Genomic DNA, 19,251 nt, shown 5'->3' on the forward strand with positions numbered 1-19,251 from the left:
TAGGAATAACCACCCCAATATTCTGTGCATGTTAAGAATATTTTCCTGGCTGGGCAGTGGTGCCCATGTCTTTAATTCCAACATTCAAGGCCAACTATAGAGCAAGTTCAAGGATAGCCAGAGCTACACAGAGAAACCCTATCTTAAAAAAAATTCTTAAAAAAATTCTTAGCTGGATCTATGGCTGTGGAGTCCCTGCATATGCTGTACTGACTGTTTTTGTCTCTTTTGTAGTGATATTTCATTTGTATTTTAATAAATAAAGCTTGCCTGAAAATCAGAGAGTAAAGTAGCCCCACTGATCATCAGCCTTATAGATCAGGCAGTGGTGGCACACACCTTTAATCCCAGCAGCCACACTAGTTGGCCATAGAAACCGGGCGGTGGTGGTGTATGCCTTTAATTCCAGTCCTAGAGAGGAATATAAGACAGGAGGAGACAGCTGTCAGTCAGTCTCATTCTGAGGATTCCTGGAGGCTGGATCGCCATTTCAGACTAAAGTAGAGGTAAGATCTAGTAGCCCTCTGTTTTGCTTTTCTTTTTTCTCTCTTTTTTTCTTTTTTAAAGCTGGCTAGAAACAAGCCAAGCTAAAGATGGACTTTTGTTTTTTATTTTTTTAAAGATTTATTTATTTATTATTGTATTATGTATACAGTTTTCGGTCTACATTTATCCCTTTATGTCAGAAGAGGACACCATATCTTATTATAGATGGTTATGAACCACCATGTGGTTGCTGGGAATTGAACTCAGGACATCTGGAAGAGCAGCTAGTGCTCTTAACCTCTGAGCCATCTCTCCAGCCCTGTTTTGCTTTTCTGACCTTCAGGTTGAACCCCAATAACTGTCTCTGGGTTTTTATTAATCATGCTTTATTCTTTCATAGTAAAGATTTCTCTAGTCCTGACCACTGACTTCCAGTTGGTAGACCAAAGTGCTGTCCTTCTCACAGGGACTTGTCAAATGCTGACATCACTGGATTTATCTGGGCCATCTATCACGAACTTGTTCAGTTTCAGAGAGGGAGTACTTATAATCCAGGGCCTTCATGTGTGACTGTGCAAACTAGCTATTGCACAGCTATAGTGTGTGCTTTAAAAGCTCCCCAGAGCATCACACCCAGCCCTGCTCTCAAAATCTGCCAGCCTAGCCATCAGGAGTGGAGGAAGAAAGCCAGGACATGAGAAAGAACTAATCTCAAGATCCATTATGACATTCAGCTCTTTATTGAACCAATCAGAAGGTGCCTTAGGCAGGTGAGGTAAAACAAAGACATCATCACACAGTGTGATCAAATATCCCCCAACATCTCTCTGCAGGTGGGGCCCAGTAGAAGAGCATTTTCCTAGAGTGCCCAAGGTCCTGAGTTCAATTCTAAGCACCACCCCCAGAACCCCCAAAACTATAAATAAAGCAACAATACCTTCCACTTTTCTCTGTTAGAAAGAAAGAAAGAAAGAAAGAAAGAGAAAACAAATAGTTAAGAACTAAACAAGACTGGGTATTGTGGCATGTGCCTTTAATTACAGCATTCTGGAGGCAGAAGATGTAGCAGGATCTCCAAGTTTGAGGCTAGCCTAGTCTACTTAGTGAGTTCTAGACCAACCAGGACAAGCAAAATCTTCTTGCTGTCAAAGTACTTAGCTAATGAGGGTTTACATACAGAAGTAGGACAATGCCTATTCCTTAGTTGACTCATTCTATCTTTCTTCCTTAAATCTATTATTGAATAGCCAAGAGATAAAGAATCATGGGGTTTTTGTCTTACCATTTGCTCAAGTTAGATCTCTTCTCAATTAGAAAGGGACCTGGGCATCTTTCTTCCACAAGCTCCCGCAAGGAAAGAAGGACTTCTTCCCCAAACTATCTTTGGAGCAAGGGCTCTCCAATGCTAGCTGCGCCAAGTCTCTGACTGGAGCTTAAGAACACTGTGCTATTGTTCTTGGGGATGTGAGGACTGTGTTCAGGTGTGCAGCGAGGGGTGAAGCCACAAGCATTTGGCTCCATTCCTAAATCCTGTCAATCTTGCCCTTCAAGTCAGTTTGTATTAAAAGTCAGAAAAGAAATAAGTTGAACTAAAAGGCATGACTCAAAACTCCATAAAGGACATTCTACTCATGAATGCTCAGTAATCTAAGTTGACTTTAGTAATTCTCTTTGTCTCCCAAAGTGGAATGGTGGGGAAATCCCTCAGTGGAGTTCACCAGCCCTGAAGTCCACTCTGTCTCTGAGTTTGATTTGGTGAAATCATGAATTTCATTGAACCAGGGTTGTTTTTCTGTGTGGTAGAAAGCATCTGGTACCTTCAGAAGCCTGGGAATGCCCACTGCCATGGTTTCAGGTCCTCTGAAGAACATCAGAACTATGATATCCAAGATCACCTTTGTCTCGATCTCTCAGACCGGTGCCCTGGGATCCTCAGATGAACTCCATAAGGATGTTTTCAATGGAGGAGACTCCTGTGCTAAATCTCTAAAAGCTCTTAGGAATATTTGCAATCACAGTTGGATTTTTCCAAATCCAGCACATGACAAGTTGGTGTCCTTTTACTATTAATACTTTTTGAGATAGGGTCTCTTGTAGACCAGGAATTGCTTTATAGCCCCTGAACACAGCCCCTCTCTCCACCTTCCCAGTTCTGAGAGTGTTGGTATGCACCACTACGCCATGAATGAGAATTTGGTGTTGGGGATTGAATTCAGGCTTAATGCAAGCCAGGCCAACACTCTGCTAACTGAACTGCATTCTCAGCTGCCCCGCCCCTCTGACAGGATAGGCAGTGCAGACAAGGCTGGTGTTGATCTCCCACTCCCGCTACCCCTTCCTGACTGCTGATTCTCAGTGAACCACTAGCCCAGCATGATCTATTCTTTTAAAAGTAATGTCCAGCGTTGGGAACATTAATTCAGTAGTGAAGCATTTCTCTACCATGCCTGAGGCCCCAGGCTCAGTTCCTGTCACTGGGGGAAGGCAAGTAATGTCCAACAGTTCAAACGCCTCTAAGTACATAAAGCTCTGGGTTATACTTCTTCTAAGGTAAGCCTGAAGATATCCTGTTGCCACCCGGCCCAAGCAGAGATAGAAACACTCCTGATGCTGTTAGGGTTGCTCTGATATGTGCATGGGCTTCACCAGGACTTCTAGCAAAGCCTCTCAAGCCAACTTACTGGACAAATTAGACAGATGTGAACTGGCTACACAGGTAGATTTATTACAGTTTAAAACTGCCAGACAGGCGGTGGTGGCGCACACCTTTAAACCCAGCACTTGGTCTATCACCATGCACAAAACTCAAGTCCAAATGGATTAAAGACCTCAATATCAGTCCGAACACACTGAACCTGATAGAAGAGAAAGTGGGAAGTACTCTACAACACATGGACACAGGAGACCACTTCCTACATATAACCCCAGCAGCACAGACATTAAGGGCCTCATTGAATAAATGGGACCTCCTGAGACTGAGAAGCTTCTGTAAAGCAAAGCACACTGTCACTAAGACACAAAGGCAACCCACTGACTGGGAGAAGATCTTCACCAACCCCGCAACTGACAAAGGTCTGATCTCCAAAATATATAAAGAACTCAAGAAACTAGACCGTAAAAGGCTAATCAAACCAATTATAAAATGGGGCACTGAGCTGAACAGAGAATTCTCAACAGAAGAAGTTCAAATGGCCAAAAAACACTTAAGGGCATGCTCAACTTCCTTAGCGATCAGGGAAATGCAAATCAAGACAACTTTAAGAACCATCTTACACCTGTCAGAATGGCTAAAATCAAAAACACCAATGATAGCCTTTGCTGGAGAGGTTGTGGAGAAAGGGGTACACTCATCCATTGCTGGTGGGAATGCAAACTTGTGCAACCACTTTGGAAAGCGGTGTGGCGATTTCTCAGGAAATTCAGGATCAACCTACCCCTGGACCCAGCAATACCACTCTTGGGAATATACCCAAGAGAGGTCTTATCATACAACAAAAGTATATGCTCTACTATGTTCATAGCAGCATTGTTTGTAATAGCCAGAACCTGGAAACAACCTAGATGCCCTTCAATGGAAGAATGGATGAAGAAAGTATGGAATATATACATATTAGAGTACTACTCAGCAGTAAAAAACAAGGACTTCATGAATTTTGCATACAAATGGATGGAAATAGAAAACACTATCCTGAGTGAGGTAAGCCAGACCCAAAAAGAGGAACATGGGATGTACTCACTCATATTTGGTTTCTAGCCATAAACAAAGGACATTGAGCCTATAATTAGTGATCCTAGAGAAGATAAATAAGGAGAACCCAAAGAAAAACATATAGACATCCTCCTGAATATTAACCTTCATCAGGCGATGAAAGGAGACAGAGACAGAGACCCACATTGGAGCACCAGACTGAAATCTCAAGGTCCAAATCAGGAGCAGAAGGAGAGAGAGCACGAGCAAGGAACTCAGGACCGCGAGGGGTGCACCCACACACTGAGACAATGGGGATGTTCTATCGGGAATTCACCAAGGCCAGCTGGCCTGGGTCTGAAAAAGCATGGGATAAAACCAGACTCGCTGAACATAGCGGACAATGAGGACTACTGAGAACTCAAGAACAATGGCAATGGGTTTTTGATCCTACTGCATGTACTGGCTTTGGGGGAGCCTAGGCAGTGTGGATGCTCACCTTACTAAACCTGGATGGAGGTGGGCGGTCCTTGGACTTCCCACAGGGCATGGAACCCTGATAGCTCTATGGGCTGACGAGGGAGGGGGACTTGATTGGGGGAGGGGGAGGGAAATGGGAGGCGGTGGCGGGGAAGAGACAGAAATCATTATTAAATAAATAAATGGAAAAAAAAGAAAAGTGACCCTTGCAAGTAGAGATAACAGACATGTGGACATTGCAAAGGTAATTAAAAGTCCAGAGTTTGCAAAAAATAAAAGTAAAAAAAAAATAAACCCAGCACTTGCGAGGCAGAGGCAGGCGGATCTCTGCATTCAAGGCCAGTTTAGTCTAAAGAGTGAGTTCCAGGACAGCCAGGGCTACACAGAGAACAAACGAACAGACAGTCAAACCAAAAATAAATGAATGAATGAATAAATTTGTATAGCTATTTTTATCTTTTAACAATTAAAATGTTAGTGGTGTATGTTTTATTATAGTAATACCCCCGTTCTTGTATGTTACCCTGAGGTCTTTGTGCCCATTGGAAATCAGGAGAACAGAGCTCTCGTGAAGCTCCAAGAAAGCACATAAGCAAGCAGAAGCAAGGTGCTACCATAGTAGTAGAGGCACTACCATCCCCAGGGCACATCTAACAGGGACCTGAACTGCCAGTTGAGCCCTAGGGCTCAGCTTGGCTTTAGTGACTTGATGAGATGCCAAGAACATGTGCCACCCCACCCACCAAAGCAAGAACAAAGCTATAGCAGACACCATTTCAAACCTTCTCTTGTCATTAAGTCTGAGCCATGACTACTCTGAATTTTTCTGCAGAATATGCAAAGTCCTGAAACCCATATGAATATTGGGATTGTGGGTGCTGCCAGCCCAGAATTCATTTCCAACGTGATTTTATATTGTTGCAGTGTGCCAGCCAGCATAAATACACACACACATACACACATATAAAGAGTTTCCTATTTTTGCTCTTTATGTTAATTTGCAAAGATTTTCTGTCTGGAATTAATCTTGAGCGTTCTGATTTAGCTTGGAGGTAGGGTAGGTTATATGTTTTTCAGCACTGGACATGAGGGAATAAGAGAAGATATTTTTGAAATAGAATTTTACTAAAAATTAAAGATTGGAGGTCAGAAGATGGCTCATAGGTTAAAAGCATGGTGCTCTTGTACAGGACTGAGTGTGGTTCCTATGCTGAGCAGCTTACAACTGCTCATAACTCCAACTCCAGGGGATCTGATGCCCCTGCTATCCTTTGTGGTCTCTGAAGGCGCCGAGAGTTGTACATACTGATCCACAGGCATCAGATGGAGAGACTGTGTAATACACTGGGCATAGCTTGGGCATATGAGACCTCAAAGCCCATCCCCATAGTGACACACTTCCTCAAAAAGGCCATACCTGCTCCAACAAGAGCACACCTCCTAAGAGTGCCACTCCCTATGGGCCATACCTATTCGAACCACCACAACCCCAACCATAAAATTATTTCATTGCTACTTCCTAAGTATAATTTTGCAATGTTATGAATCATAATCTTATAAATCTGATATTCAGGACATCTGATATGGGACCCTAAAAGGGTTACAACCCACAGGTTGAGAACCACTGCTCTAGAACAGTCCATCTTGTTTTAGAGATAGTTTTTCACTTGACCTAGAACCTCCCTGATTAGGGTCAGCTGTCTAGGCAGTGAGCCTGTGAGGTTCTCTGTCTCTGCCTCCCAGCACTGGGATCGTAAGCATATCCACCATACTCCGCTCACATGGGTTCTCAGGACCAAACGCAAGCCCTCGGGTTACAAGCACTTTGCTAATTGAGTTAAGTATCCCAGTTTGTCTTTCCTTAATCTTGTTCAGTCTCCATCACTAAGTAACCCAGACTAGCCTCCAACTTGTGCCAGTTCTCTTGCCTTGGCCTCTCAAGTGGGGTCACAAGCATTTGCCTCCAAGCCTGGCAGTTTCTGATTACTTGGAACAATTTAGTCAAATCATATAGTTCCTCTAAATTTGAAAATTCAATCTTGAAATACCTTGCTCTTCTCTCAACATAATTAGGCTTTCACATCCTAAATAGATAGGGCTGACTGACTTGCCAGTAATTTATTTGTTAGTGTTAAAAGTGAAACGATGTAACTAACTTGTTGAATATATATATGTATATATATATGCATTTCTTTCTGTTTGTTTTTTTTTCTATTTACAATGATATTACTATGTTCATTCCTTTTCCCCCAAAGTAAAAAGCACAGTTTGGAATTCACTGAAATGGCAGAGACAGAGACAGATTTTAAAAAATGATGAGGGTAATAAAGTGCTGGGTGTGGTGGCGCACACCTTTAATCCCAGCACTTGAGAGGCAGAGGCAGGTGGATCTCTGTGAGTTTGAGGCCAGTCTGGTCTACATAGTGAGTTCCAGGACAGCCAGGGCTACGGAGAGAAACCCTGTCTTCCCCTGCCGCCCAAAGGTAAGAAAGATGGCTGAAGACAATTATAACTGTCCAGTGAGTAAAGGTACAGCTGCCATATGTATCAAACAGGCAAGCTTACATGCTGGGTCACAGAAAACAATGTATTAAAAGCCATGTTGCATTCATCTGTGTATCCTTATATAGGTATGTACTAAGTGGTACCATATTCAGAGTGCTCTGTAGGGTGTCGGGTTTCTTTCATATCTCTGTCTATCTATCTATCTATCTATCTATCTATCTATCTATCTACTATCAATTTATCATCTATCTTCTATCATGTATCTATCTTCCATCTATCTGTCTGACTGTCTACCTATCACCCAGTCACTCCTCTATCTATGTATCTCTTCCTTCCATCCTTTGTTTTTCCTCGTGTAGCCCAGGCTGGGCTTGAACTCCTGATATCCTGCCTCTAGTTTCCAAACACTGGGATTGCAGGTATTTGCCATCACACTCATCTTCTTTCCCTTTTTTTTTTAAAAAAAAATCTTTTTTTAACATATTTAATTATGTGTGTATATGTACCACAGCACGCATTTTGAAGTTAGAGGACAAGCTTGCAGAATCATTTACCCGTGTTTTCGCTATCTGGGTCCTGGGGATTGAATTCAAGTTATCAGAAAGCACCCACATTCCTGCCTCACCAGCCTCGTCTGCTTTGTTTTTCTTTAGGAATAGCTACAATAGCAAGATCCATCCATGTGTTAGTGAGTCATATATACACAAATTGAAAGTCTCAAGTGTGCCCCTGTAAAGCACTACCGTGACATGAACATCTGAATTGTTGTGGAGGTTTGAGTGTGACTGATTCCCATAATCTCATAGAGAGTGGCACTATTAGGAGGTGTGGCCATGTTGGAGGGAGTGTGTCACTGTAGAGGCTGGCTTTGAGGTCTCACATTTCCTCAAGCCATGCCCAGTATCCCAGTTCACTTCCTGTTGCCTTTGGATCAAGATGTAAGAACTCTCAGTTCCTTCTCCAGCATCTTGTCTGCCTGTATGCAGGTTACCTCAGGGACAGTTCACTGTGGCTGGGGCAGGAGCCAGCACAGGTGACCTCAGGGACAGTTCACTGTGGCTGGGGCAGGAGCCAGCACAGGTGACCTCAGGGATGTTTCACTGTGGCTGGGGCAGGAGCCAGCACAGGTGACCTCAGGGATGTTTCACTGTGGCTGGGGCAGGGAGCCAGCACAGGTGACCTCAGGGATGTTTCACTGTGACTGGGGCAGGAGCCAGCACAGGTGACCTCAGGGACAGTTCACTGTGACTGGGGCAGGAGCCAGCACAGGTGACCTCAGGGATGTTTCACTGTGGCTGGGGCAGGGTGCTGAACAACCAGAGAGAAACTAAAGCAGCCCGTGCCAGTCACATCGGACTGGAACCTGACTTGTTTCTCACACTGGAAATGTCAATAGGCAGTTTTAATAGTAGAAGACATTTCTCTCTATTTCACGAATCTCTTATAAAATAAGATGACTTTGACCCTTTAGGTTATGGGGCTGCAGCTCTCAGGTGTCAAATATGGCTTTCCCTGCTAGTGCTGCCTCAGTTTGACTTGGATCGTGCTCATGTGTTCTGAGGGAAGAGAACATGAATTACGAACAAGCTTTAGGTTCCTAGGGTACACTTTAGGTTGCTAGGGTACACTTTAGGTGCTAGGGTACACTTTAGGACAGAAAGACCTTCTGTCTGCATCAAGTGTGCCGCAAACCTTAAGACAAGGGTGCGCTCACCGGGAAGCGCTCAGCTAGTAAACCAGACCTTTCACTGTGGCGCTTGCCCTCCAGGGGGCAGCATTCCCTGTTACTGGAAAAAGGCAAGTTTGGTCAGTTGAGTGTTTGGGTGTCTCAAGAAAAGCAAATCTCATTTTGTCCACAGTGCAAGCATGCCCATTCTTCCAGACTGAGATCTTATAAAGAATAAAAAAATCTCACCTAAATTCCACCCAGAACAATCCTCAAACCTAGAAAATGGTCTCCTAAATAACTTTAATTATGAGCAGTTATGTTCCCCAGACATGGCAGAAACTGCTAGCTACTCGCAGACAGAGCATGCCACCTCCCTGAGCAGCACAGTGAGACGTCTCGCAACTTTTCTCAAGGTGACATGTGACAATGTGGCTGATTTTGACAGATGATGTGGTAATGGAAGCTGTGGTGTGGCTATTCTGTTGCTGTGAAGAGACATCATGACCACGAGAACACTCATAAAGGAAAACATTTCACTGGGGCTGGTTGGCAGCTCAGAGGTTTAGTCCATTGCCATGATGACAAGCAGCATGGTGGCACACGGGCAGACAAGGTGCTGGAGAGGTAGTTGAGAGTTCTACATCTGGATCAGCAGGAAGAGAGCGCCACACAGGGCCTGGCTTGAACATCTGAGACCTTAAAATCCACCCCAGTGAAGTACTTCCTCCAATAATGCCATCCTACTCCAACAGGGCCACCCTCCTAATGGTGCCCTCCTTCTGAGCCTACGGGGGCCGTTTTCATTCCACACCACAGTCATGGACTTGCCCTCTAAAACTGCAAGCAAGCTCCCCATTAATGCTGTCCTTTACAAACTGCCTTGGTCGTGGTGTCTCTTCATAGCAACAGGTCAGTAAGACAGAAGTGTCTACTATGTGGCCCCTTTCCACTTGTGCCACTGGTTGCTACAGTGAGACTTTAAAGTAGAGAAGCGGCAGAGCCTGGGTTCCAGAGTCACCTGATGGACGGCACCTGTACCCCATCTATCTGGACGGTGCAGAATGTGAAGACTTCCGGTGTCAGCACCACCGCGCATCTAAGCTGTCCTTGTTTCAACAGCTGTGACCGACTCTAAAATGACATTTGTTCTGGAGACAGTGATAAAATGAATGTTTCTGAGTGTTCACTTGCGTGGATATTGGCGATAGACACTGTCGTTCGTTGGATATAAGATGAGAGAATAAATTAAGACATCACTTTATGTTTCTAACTTGTGTTTTTGTTCTGAGGCAGTCTTACTGTGGTGCCCAAGCTGGCCCAGGACCCAGGTTCAAATGATAATTCTGCCTCAGCTCCCCCAATAATTGGGGATAAATGAACACTATGTCTAGTCAAAATGCCGTTAGGAAGGCTGGGAAACTTATCTTTTCATATTTCGTATACTCTCAGTTTTTGTTTTATAAAGATGGTTTCCAGGTACTGACAAACAGCAACCTAGGTTTGTGTGGTTTTTGTTATTGTTGTCTTAGTGCTGGGTGTTTGATGCCAAACCGCTTTTCTGTGATCACACTTTCTACCACTGAGCTCTTCTCCCCAGCCTCATGAAGAACGATTTTTATGAAAATGAAGAGAGCTTGCCAGGCATGGTGGCACATGCCTTCAAGTCCAGCACTCAGGGGGAGGAGTCAGACAGATCTGAGTTCAAGGCTGGTCTGTTCTACAGGGTGAGTTCCAGGACAGCCAGAGCTACACAGAGAAACCCTGTCTTGAAAAACCAAACGGAGGGAAAAAATATAGAAAGAAAAGAACACCCATTCATCTGTTGTGAGATACAGCATAGGACCTTGCCTCTTAGCTCACGTATATTCTTCTCTTCTATGATGATTATTTTAACAGATATTAATTTGATCATATGCACTCCTTTTGTGTCTTCCTCCAACTCTAGATGACCCCTTCTCTTCCAACTAGTCCCCTTCCTACTTCTACTTGTGTGTGCACATATGTGCACGTGTGTGCATGTGCACATTTGTGTGTAAGGAATTCTAATTAATGTCATTAAGGTTGCCTACAGGAACATGGGCAAAGCCTCAGTTAGGGGAGCGTGGGCTGCTTACCAGTGGCTACATGACTGGAGCCAAGGCCTGTCCCTTCCCTAGCAAGAGATCTTCCCCTTTTCATGACAGGATGCTGACAGGCCCAGTCTTGTGTAAGCTGTGCGTAGGCAATCACAGCTGCTATACATTCAGGGGTGCAATGGCCACGTTATGTCTGGAAGACAGCATTCCACAACGCTCCCCCACATCTCATCCCGCAGCTCAGTTCTCCTCTCCCCTCTTTTATGATGCTCCCTGAACCATCATGTTGACAAGTTGTTGTTACCCAGAAGCTTCTCTGACCAAAGCTGATGACAGTACAGATGTAAACATATTTTTTTAGAAGTCAATGTGAGAAACATATTATGTCTGTTTAGCACAATCACAATGGTAGCTTCCCTACTAGGGCCTATGACATCCCAGCCACAGGTCCTTGATGCTGTAGGAATTTCTACTGCCAGTAGCCTTTAAGTTGCCCACCCATTTATACTATAAATGCTGGTGTAAAGCACACATTTGGCCTCCTTTCCGGCTGGTGGATTTAGTTGCTGTTCCCCGTTCCAGCAGAGGATTGTGATCTGTGAGTCTACCCCTAAATAAATAATCCTCTAATATACTCAATTCTGAGCTAGTGTGGGATTTCTTTTAAGTGTCCTTCTTCACTTTGACAAAGTTTATAGTACAGATATGAATTATCTAGTGAAGGTGGAGTTTCAAATCCAGCCGGAAGGCATTGGTTATCCCCGTAATAGATGTGACACACCTATTTGGTCAGTAGTGTAATATATTGGGATCACACTGTTGGTTGCAGTGCACCACGCCCGTCTGTGCTCTATGCGCTACCATTCAGTTAGTGAACCAGGCAAAGGGCTGGAGATTGAAACACACGAAGACTCACAGAGATATGGGTCATTCTTGATGCCAGAATGACTCAAGAATGCCCCCTTTATTGTGTCCAGGGGCAGCTTATATAGGGATAGCCACACCCCAGCCAAACCCACCAGAAACCATTCCCCTGCCATCAGGCACTCCTGAGGGTCTCGTGCTCAGAGCAGCTGTAGGCACTCAGATCAGGGGAAAACAAGTTGTTTACAAGAAATTCAGGATCTGGGGGTTCACTCCTCCCAACAGTTGGTGACAATTCTCCCTCAGCAGCCTGCATTCACACAGGCTGGCACTCTGAGGGTAGAATCAGGTCAGCGTCCTTCTGTTCTAACACTAAAGAAACAAGATGCGTGCACATCTTACTTGCTTTTGATGTTGCTGCGATGAAATACAACCATGTAAATTCTAGCCAGTCATTCTGTCTTATTCAACACAGATGTGCGTTTAGCTTGAAAAAAAAAAAAAAAAGGACAGTAGACGCTAAAGAGATGGCTCGGAGGTTTAGAGCATTTTCTTGCCGAGGAACCGGGTTCAGCACCTACATGATGGTTAACAACACCCGTAATTCCATTCTAGGAGATCCGATGCCTTCTTCTGCAGGTACCAAGCACTCACTTGATGCAATACATCAATGCATACAAAACATTGATATACATCGTGCACATACAAATAAGTATTTTTTTTAAGGCTGAACAGTAGAGACACGGCAGAAGCTGGGAGGGGTGGGTGCAGGGGAAACAAGGCTGTAGCGTAGTGGTAAACTGTATGCTGAAACACAGGTTGTGGGCCAGAATGTTCCACTGTGCCTTCCTGAGCATCCCCAGGATGGCCTTACGTACTGACACAAGTGAGTGATGAATCTCTCAGAACAGCCGGGTCGACACTAAGTATGCTCAATCAGGCTCAAGATTGTGAAAGCCTTTTCCTCCAAGCCTTCCCTAATTGAATTAGACTCTTCCTGGCAGTGAAGGAGCCTGGGACGGGCTGACTGGAAGGACAGTTTCGGACGCGCTGAGATTTGGCTCTTCAGCTGTTTTGGAATGCTTGCCTGAGCTCAGATTACTGTTCCCATTAGCTGTGGTCCTTTCATCTTCCCTTACAGTTAAGTGATGTGACTGAGAGTTCCTGGAGTGAAGCCATGCTTGCTGCCAAACCTTCCGCAAGGCTGGTTAACTGATTAGAATTTCAATGATTGCGGAGAGGTTGAAATGTTGCAGGTTCAGAGCCAAATTACAGTTTATCTTGGGTCTTGGGTTATCTTTAGCGTCCATGGTAGCCATTCATTTCCCTCTCTGTCTGTCTTATCTAACTTCCCCGTTTCTCTCTCTCTCTCTCTCTCTCTCTCTCTCTCTTTCTCTCTCTCTCTCCCCCTCCCTCTTTTTATCCTTCCTTTCTCCTTCCTCCATTCCTCCTCCTCTTCTTCTTCTTTGGTCTCACTTTGTAGCTCCGCCTGCCCCGGCACCCTAAGTGCTGGGATTAAGTCATGCACCTCTAAGCACAGCTCAGAGAAACTTTTTGAAATGTATTAGGTAGTAGACCCCTTTCTTCCATCAGCTCCAAAGCTAAGAGTGTTGTCAGACAGCACGTGAGGCCCACATGAGAGGTTCCCCACGTCTTCTAACCATCTGCCTAATGTTTCCATCAGTGTGTTTGGAAAGTGTCTTCATTTGTGGTCTTTGTTCTGTTCCCCTAAGAACTTCATGGTTGCTACCTCATTGGAACATGAGAGTTAGGGTACTCTAAATATGTTTCCCAACCATGGTCCCCTTGGCTTGTTTCATCACTAAAACACACAACCCTGAGTGCAGACTCACAGTGTTAATGAGACAAAGCACACATTAAAATTGTGTCTAGAACTACACATGGCAGGCGAAAGCATCGAGGGAAAATCTTGTGTCGGGAAAATGAATCTTTGACGTAAAAGACCCTATTCTCTGCACAGCAGTTCTGGATGAATTCTAGAACTCTGCTGGTTTTGGTCTATTTCTTCTGCCTTGAAAATGTACCCACTTACTGCTCTACTGAAACGATGTGTCTCTGGTCTGTTCCCTCTTTGGGGGCGCTTGTACCTTTCAGAGGTGTCCTCCAAATCCTGCTCTTCGATGACTCAGACACAAAGCATAAAGGAAATGCCACACAATAAAATCTGTTTTCTGCTGTCTCACCTCCGCCCTTGTGGCCGTTCATTACCTGAGACCCAGAGTGTGCATGTGGCGCTTACCCAAGCTCTGAGCTTTTCCACCAGCATCATCTCTTCTGTGACCTATTTTCTTTTCATTAACGTGATTTCAAAATTGTGTTTCTGGCCAAGGCCTATGTCTTACTGATTAAAAATCCAGCACCTATAAATTCATTTGGCCAATTGCAATTTAGCTTCAGTGAAGGGCTCCTAGACGCCTAGGCTGAGAATTTAGGTTGTATCTGCTGCAGTGTAGATGTGGAGGGGTAGAAAGTTACATAAGGTCTTTATTTTATATCAATGGCCACTAGGCGTTTAAGGGAAAGTGTCTAGACCACTGCTCATTCATAATTTTAACTTCTTTTCAAGTTGTTCTTTGTTCCAGTTAAAACTGATTTGAACCAGCCAGAGATACCCAGTTGCTTTTTTTAAAAAAAAAAAAAATTTGAAGTATTTTTATTTTAAGTATACTGGTGTTCTGCCTAAGTACATCACATGTGTACAGTACCAGTGCGGGCCAGAAGAGGGCATCAGAGTCCGCCTAGAAATGGAGTAGCCGCCTTCTGTGGACTGGCTTGTGGATGCTGGAACAGGACTCAGGTCCTCTCTCCATGAGCAGCTAGTGCTCTTAACCACTGAGTCATCTCTCCAGACCCCAACCAGTGGATATTTTAAAAAAGAAATGTCCTAGCCGGGCGGTGGTGGTGCACACCTTTAATCCCAGTACTCGGGAGGCAGAGGCAGGAGGATCTCTGTGAGTTTGAGGCCAGCCTGGTCTACAAGAGCTAGTTCCAGGACAGGAACCAAAAGCTACAGAGAAACCCTGTCTCGAAAATCCAAATATATAAATAAATAAATAAATATCCTTCAGTTTATGATTTTTTTTTCTGTTCTCACAAAAAGATGATGAGCCAGGCAGTGGTGGTGCATGCCTTTAATCCCAGCACTCAGGAGGCAGAGGCCAGCGAATTTCTGAAGTTGAGGTCAGCTTGAGCTACAGAGCAATTTCCAGAACAGCCATGAATACACAGAGAAAATCCAAAACAACCACCCAACATGGTATTTGTGGTAATATGAATATGTTCCTGTGAGGTAAAAGGCACAGTGAGTGTGTGTGGGTGTGGACACCAGTCACTGTTTTTGCACAGTTCTTGAACCTCATAACTCCAAGAATACGCAGTCTCTACTCTGACTGACAGGCCTGTTATAAGTGTGTGTGTGTTATGCACATAATTTCTCCAGTTCAATCCAGTTGCTTTCTCTGTTTGAGGAGAGACGCTGCTTTGAAAATGACCCCACAGCTCTTCTTACTCACTTTGAGTACTGAAGTTCTTTTCACCTTTCTTACCTCCTAGCTGTGCTGATTGCTTTTTCACTCCTTCCGTTTTAAAGCAACAGCTGATGTTGGCATTGCCTAGGAAACACAGACACGTGTTGTTCTGTACAAGATGGTAATTGTCTTATATGTGTAGCACGGATAATCACAGCCCAGAGACAGATATAGAGATTAAAGCTGAAGATCGGAGAGGTAGAGCAGTAAGCCACTAGAGAGACCTTTTACCTCTACCAATGCTCAGACCAAAGGGTGATCCTCAGACTTCCTAGTACTATGTCTCCCCCAAACCTCAGACTCCACACTCCAGTGAGTTCCCGTCTCTTCCCCTTTATATTTTTCTCTCCACCAGCCATATCACTCCTATCTCCACCTCCCGAGTACTGGGATTAAAGGTGTGTGACTCCCAAACACTGGGATTAAAAGTATGAGCCACCACCACCTGGATCTGTTTCTGGATTGATTTTGTGTAGCCCAGGGTGGCCTCGAATTTACCGAGATCCACCTGCCTGTGTTTCCTGAGTCCTGGGATTAATGGTGTGTGCCATTACTCCCTGACTCTAGTGGCTTAGCTTTATCTGATCTTCAGGCAATCTTTATTTATTAAAATACAAATAAAATATCACTATATTTTCCCTAAAATAAAAAGAAGACAATAATTAATATAAGAAAACCTACATACAATAAGTACAATAACTATATACAATATGTATAGGCAATAAGTACATCAACAATGTCTAGTCCATCTGCACTTGACAAATTCAGAGAAAACACTCCACTATCCATCTTATTTTGGTGAATCCAAAATCTTGTACCTAATTAATTTTTTATTCGAACTTGCAATACCACCCAACACTATCTTTTGATGTCTTTTAACCTTATACACTTTACACCTCTTCAGTGAGTTTCTTTTCTGTGTCTGGTAAACAAGGAAAAAATATAACTATAGCTATCTAGTATTCAATTCCCTCAGAGATCCAAGAGGGAAATAATAGTAACTGAGTAAGAAGGAAGTGTGAGCAAGTGACTCCAAAAAAAATGCGAGAAATGACTAAAACAGCTGGCTGCCTGGACAGTCACCCACGGTTCCTCTACAACATTGGGCATCCATCTTTGGCCTACAGGCCAGCATATCTGACAGACTTTTCTGTGTAGCAGGGTATTCTGAAGGGATCTCCCTCCTTGTCTTGACAGTGTTTGGCAGTCACTCTCTTTGGTGTCCTGCTTGTCCAATTAGGACAGCATACTGTCAGCAGTCAAGGCAAGGGCATTATTTTGCCCAGTGCCTTATTTTTGTCAGAAAGAAAATAAACTCTATGTGGAGTTTCTTTGATGCCCAACATCTTCTCTGAAGTAGATTAGTACTCCCAGGATCAGATGTGTCTTATTGTCATAAAAAAAGAACCTATGTTATTAAAACATCTTAAATGTCATATTCTGTAGCTCTCTGAAGTGTTTGAAGATGACTTGTCTATCTAAAAATATCATCTTTGTTTGACCTTAAAAACATACCTAAAGTGACCACAAGTTTGGTTGAAACAAGTGATTAACTAATAACCTGTATTTCCTTATTTTCCTAAACAGTTGGTAATAATAATTTTCAAGCCCTAGAAGTTTGCATTACGTTGTTAATGAGTTATATAGGTACCAAACCTTGAACAAGAGTAGCAGTGTATGTACAGTATATTCTAACAAAATTTATCTCAAATTTGTTTTAATATACAAAATTTGTATACAATATACAAGTCCAATCCAATATAAAACACTTAAAACTAGTAGTTTCCTGTTAAAAGTAGAATTAATAATCCACTGTTTATCTTATCACATCTATGTCCTCTCTTTGTCTTTTAAGAGTTGATCCAATAGTCTACCCTTTTATCCTATCATGTATGATCTTTGAAAAAACTGGGGGGTGTACCTTATCATAGGAAGAAGAACTGGCCACTGAGTCTAATTGTTCAGGTCCAGTTTCACCATAGCCTCATGACTACGACATTATTTAAAATCTGTCCATCTGGCTTCCAAGAATGCTGACTCATCATGGAGAAAAATGTGGTAAGCAACGAGCTCATCACTGCTCAAAGGAATGCCTGTAGCTTGTCACTATTGTCAGTAAAGAGCTGGACTTCTGAGATCTGGCTGCTCTCAGCAGAGCTAGGGACAGATAGCTAATCTGTCTCACAAGACCAGTCCAGAGATGGTCGAGTTCAGGAAAACTATAAATTATCAAGACAGGAACAGAGTCCCGATAGATTCATTAAGGAGAATATATTTTTCCAGTGACCTACTTTCTCCAGCAAGGCCCTGCCTCCCGATGTTTCATCCTTCTCCCAATAGTGCCACCGAATGGGGACACAGACTCCAACTTATGAGCCTCTGTAAGGCATTCCAGATCCGAACTATAAAGCTCATTGTTATGAGAACCCAGGGATGGTGGCTCCATGGAAGAGACAACGTGGGAGCAAAGTGCGAGTCTCTGCTCTTTTGGTTACACTATTGCACACTCCCCCTTACGTCGGCCACTAATGACCAGCTCTTCCTTCGGTTTCACTGGGTTCCAAAGCTCTGTGTGGAAAGGTGGAAAAGTTCCAACCCTTTCATTGTCAGGTTGGTGACCCCCAAACCAGGCTTCCTTTGGAGGGTATCCAGGAGCCCCCACCCACCCACCATCTCATTGGCATACAAAAAGACATAGCATTTAAAAGACTGAAAAAGTTTTGGGAACCTTGTAGCAAGAAACAAAAGTAACAACAGATACATTTTTTTTATTGTGACTTCACACTTTCTTCAATGCATTTCTTGTAAACAGCCCACATGTAAATGAGTCATTCTGAACCCCAGACAACATAAAAGGGGGTTGTGGAAGTATTCCATCAGAGTTGCAGAATTTAAGACTAGTTGAGCTTGCTGTAGGCCTGCAAGAATCTTAGGAATACCAAGTCTAGAGTTGTTTGGGAATGATGTGGGGGTCCCCTCTGTGTGTCACTTGGATTGGTTAATTAATAAAGAAACTGTCTCGGCCTGATAGGGCAGAAGGTAGGTGGAGAAGACAGAACTGAATACCGGGAGGAAGAAAGTAGAGTCAGGAGGCACCATGGATCCACCACCAGAGTAAGACACGCTGCCAAAACTTAGCCGGTAAGCCACTGCCATGTGGTGATACACAGATTAATAGAAATGGGTTAAACTAAGAGGTAAGAGTTAGCCAATAAGAAGTTAGAGATAATGGGCCAAGCAGTGTTTTAATTAATATAGTTTCTGTGTGGTTATTTCGGGGCTGAGCTAGCCAGGTGGCCTGGAAGAACAAGCAGCCCTCTCCTTGCAACACGGAAAGAACAGATTTTAACAGTAGGAAGACTGGAAACAGACAATACCTAGGTGTTTTAGAGACAGTATGTCTAAGAACACTGTCTGAGAAAGAGATACATTTAGCTGGTTTACAAGCAAGTATAAGTTGTGCCATTCACAAGTAGATGGCAGCACTGCTGGACAGCAGCCCCAAGGGACATGGGTTGCTGTCCAGTAGAAAGAACAGTTAACAATTGTGTGTGTCCAGTGTTAGAGCTGACCAGGAGGAAGGCTCAATGCCACTTCACTCATTGTTACACTCATTGTTTGGCCTGGGGGGGTCAGAGGAATGGAGAGAACAAGACAAACAGTCTGGTGACAAAGAGATAGGGAAAGCGGTGTGTGGATGGACGGGTTCCTCTCGAATGGGCACTTATCATCGTATTTCATGTGAAACTCATCAACGGGCATGGACTGCAGTGCAGGCAGGTGATGGCCAGCTTGAGCATCCACGGAGATAGATCATCAGTCTCTTTGCCCAGCCATCACCATATGAGTTCCAACGAACCTATCCACACAAAATGTGGCTGTGGGGTAAAAGGGCCAGCCAAAGAAACACACCCTCACCCTGAAACCAGAGCCATA

Source organism: Microtus oregoni, unplaced genomic scaffold (genome assembly GCF_018167655.1).
Source record: "Microtus oregoni isolate MIOR12 unplaced genomic scaffold, Mior012 000011F_ref0000422, whole genome shotgun sequence".
Classification (NCBI taxonomy): Eukaryota; Metazoa; Chordata; class Mammalia; order Rodentia; family Cricetidae; genus Microtus; species Microtus oregoni.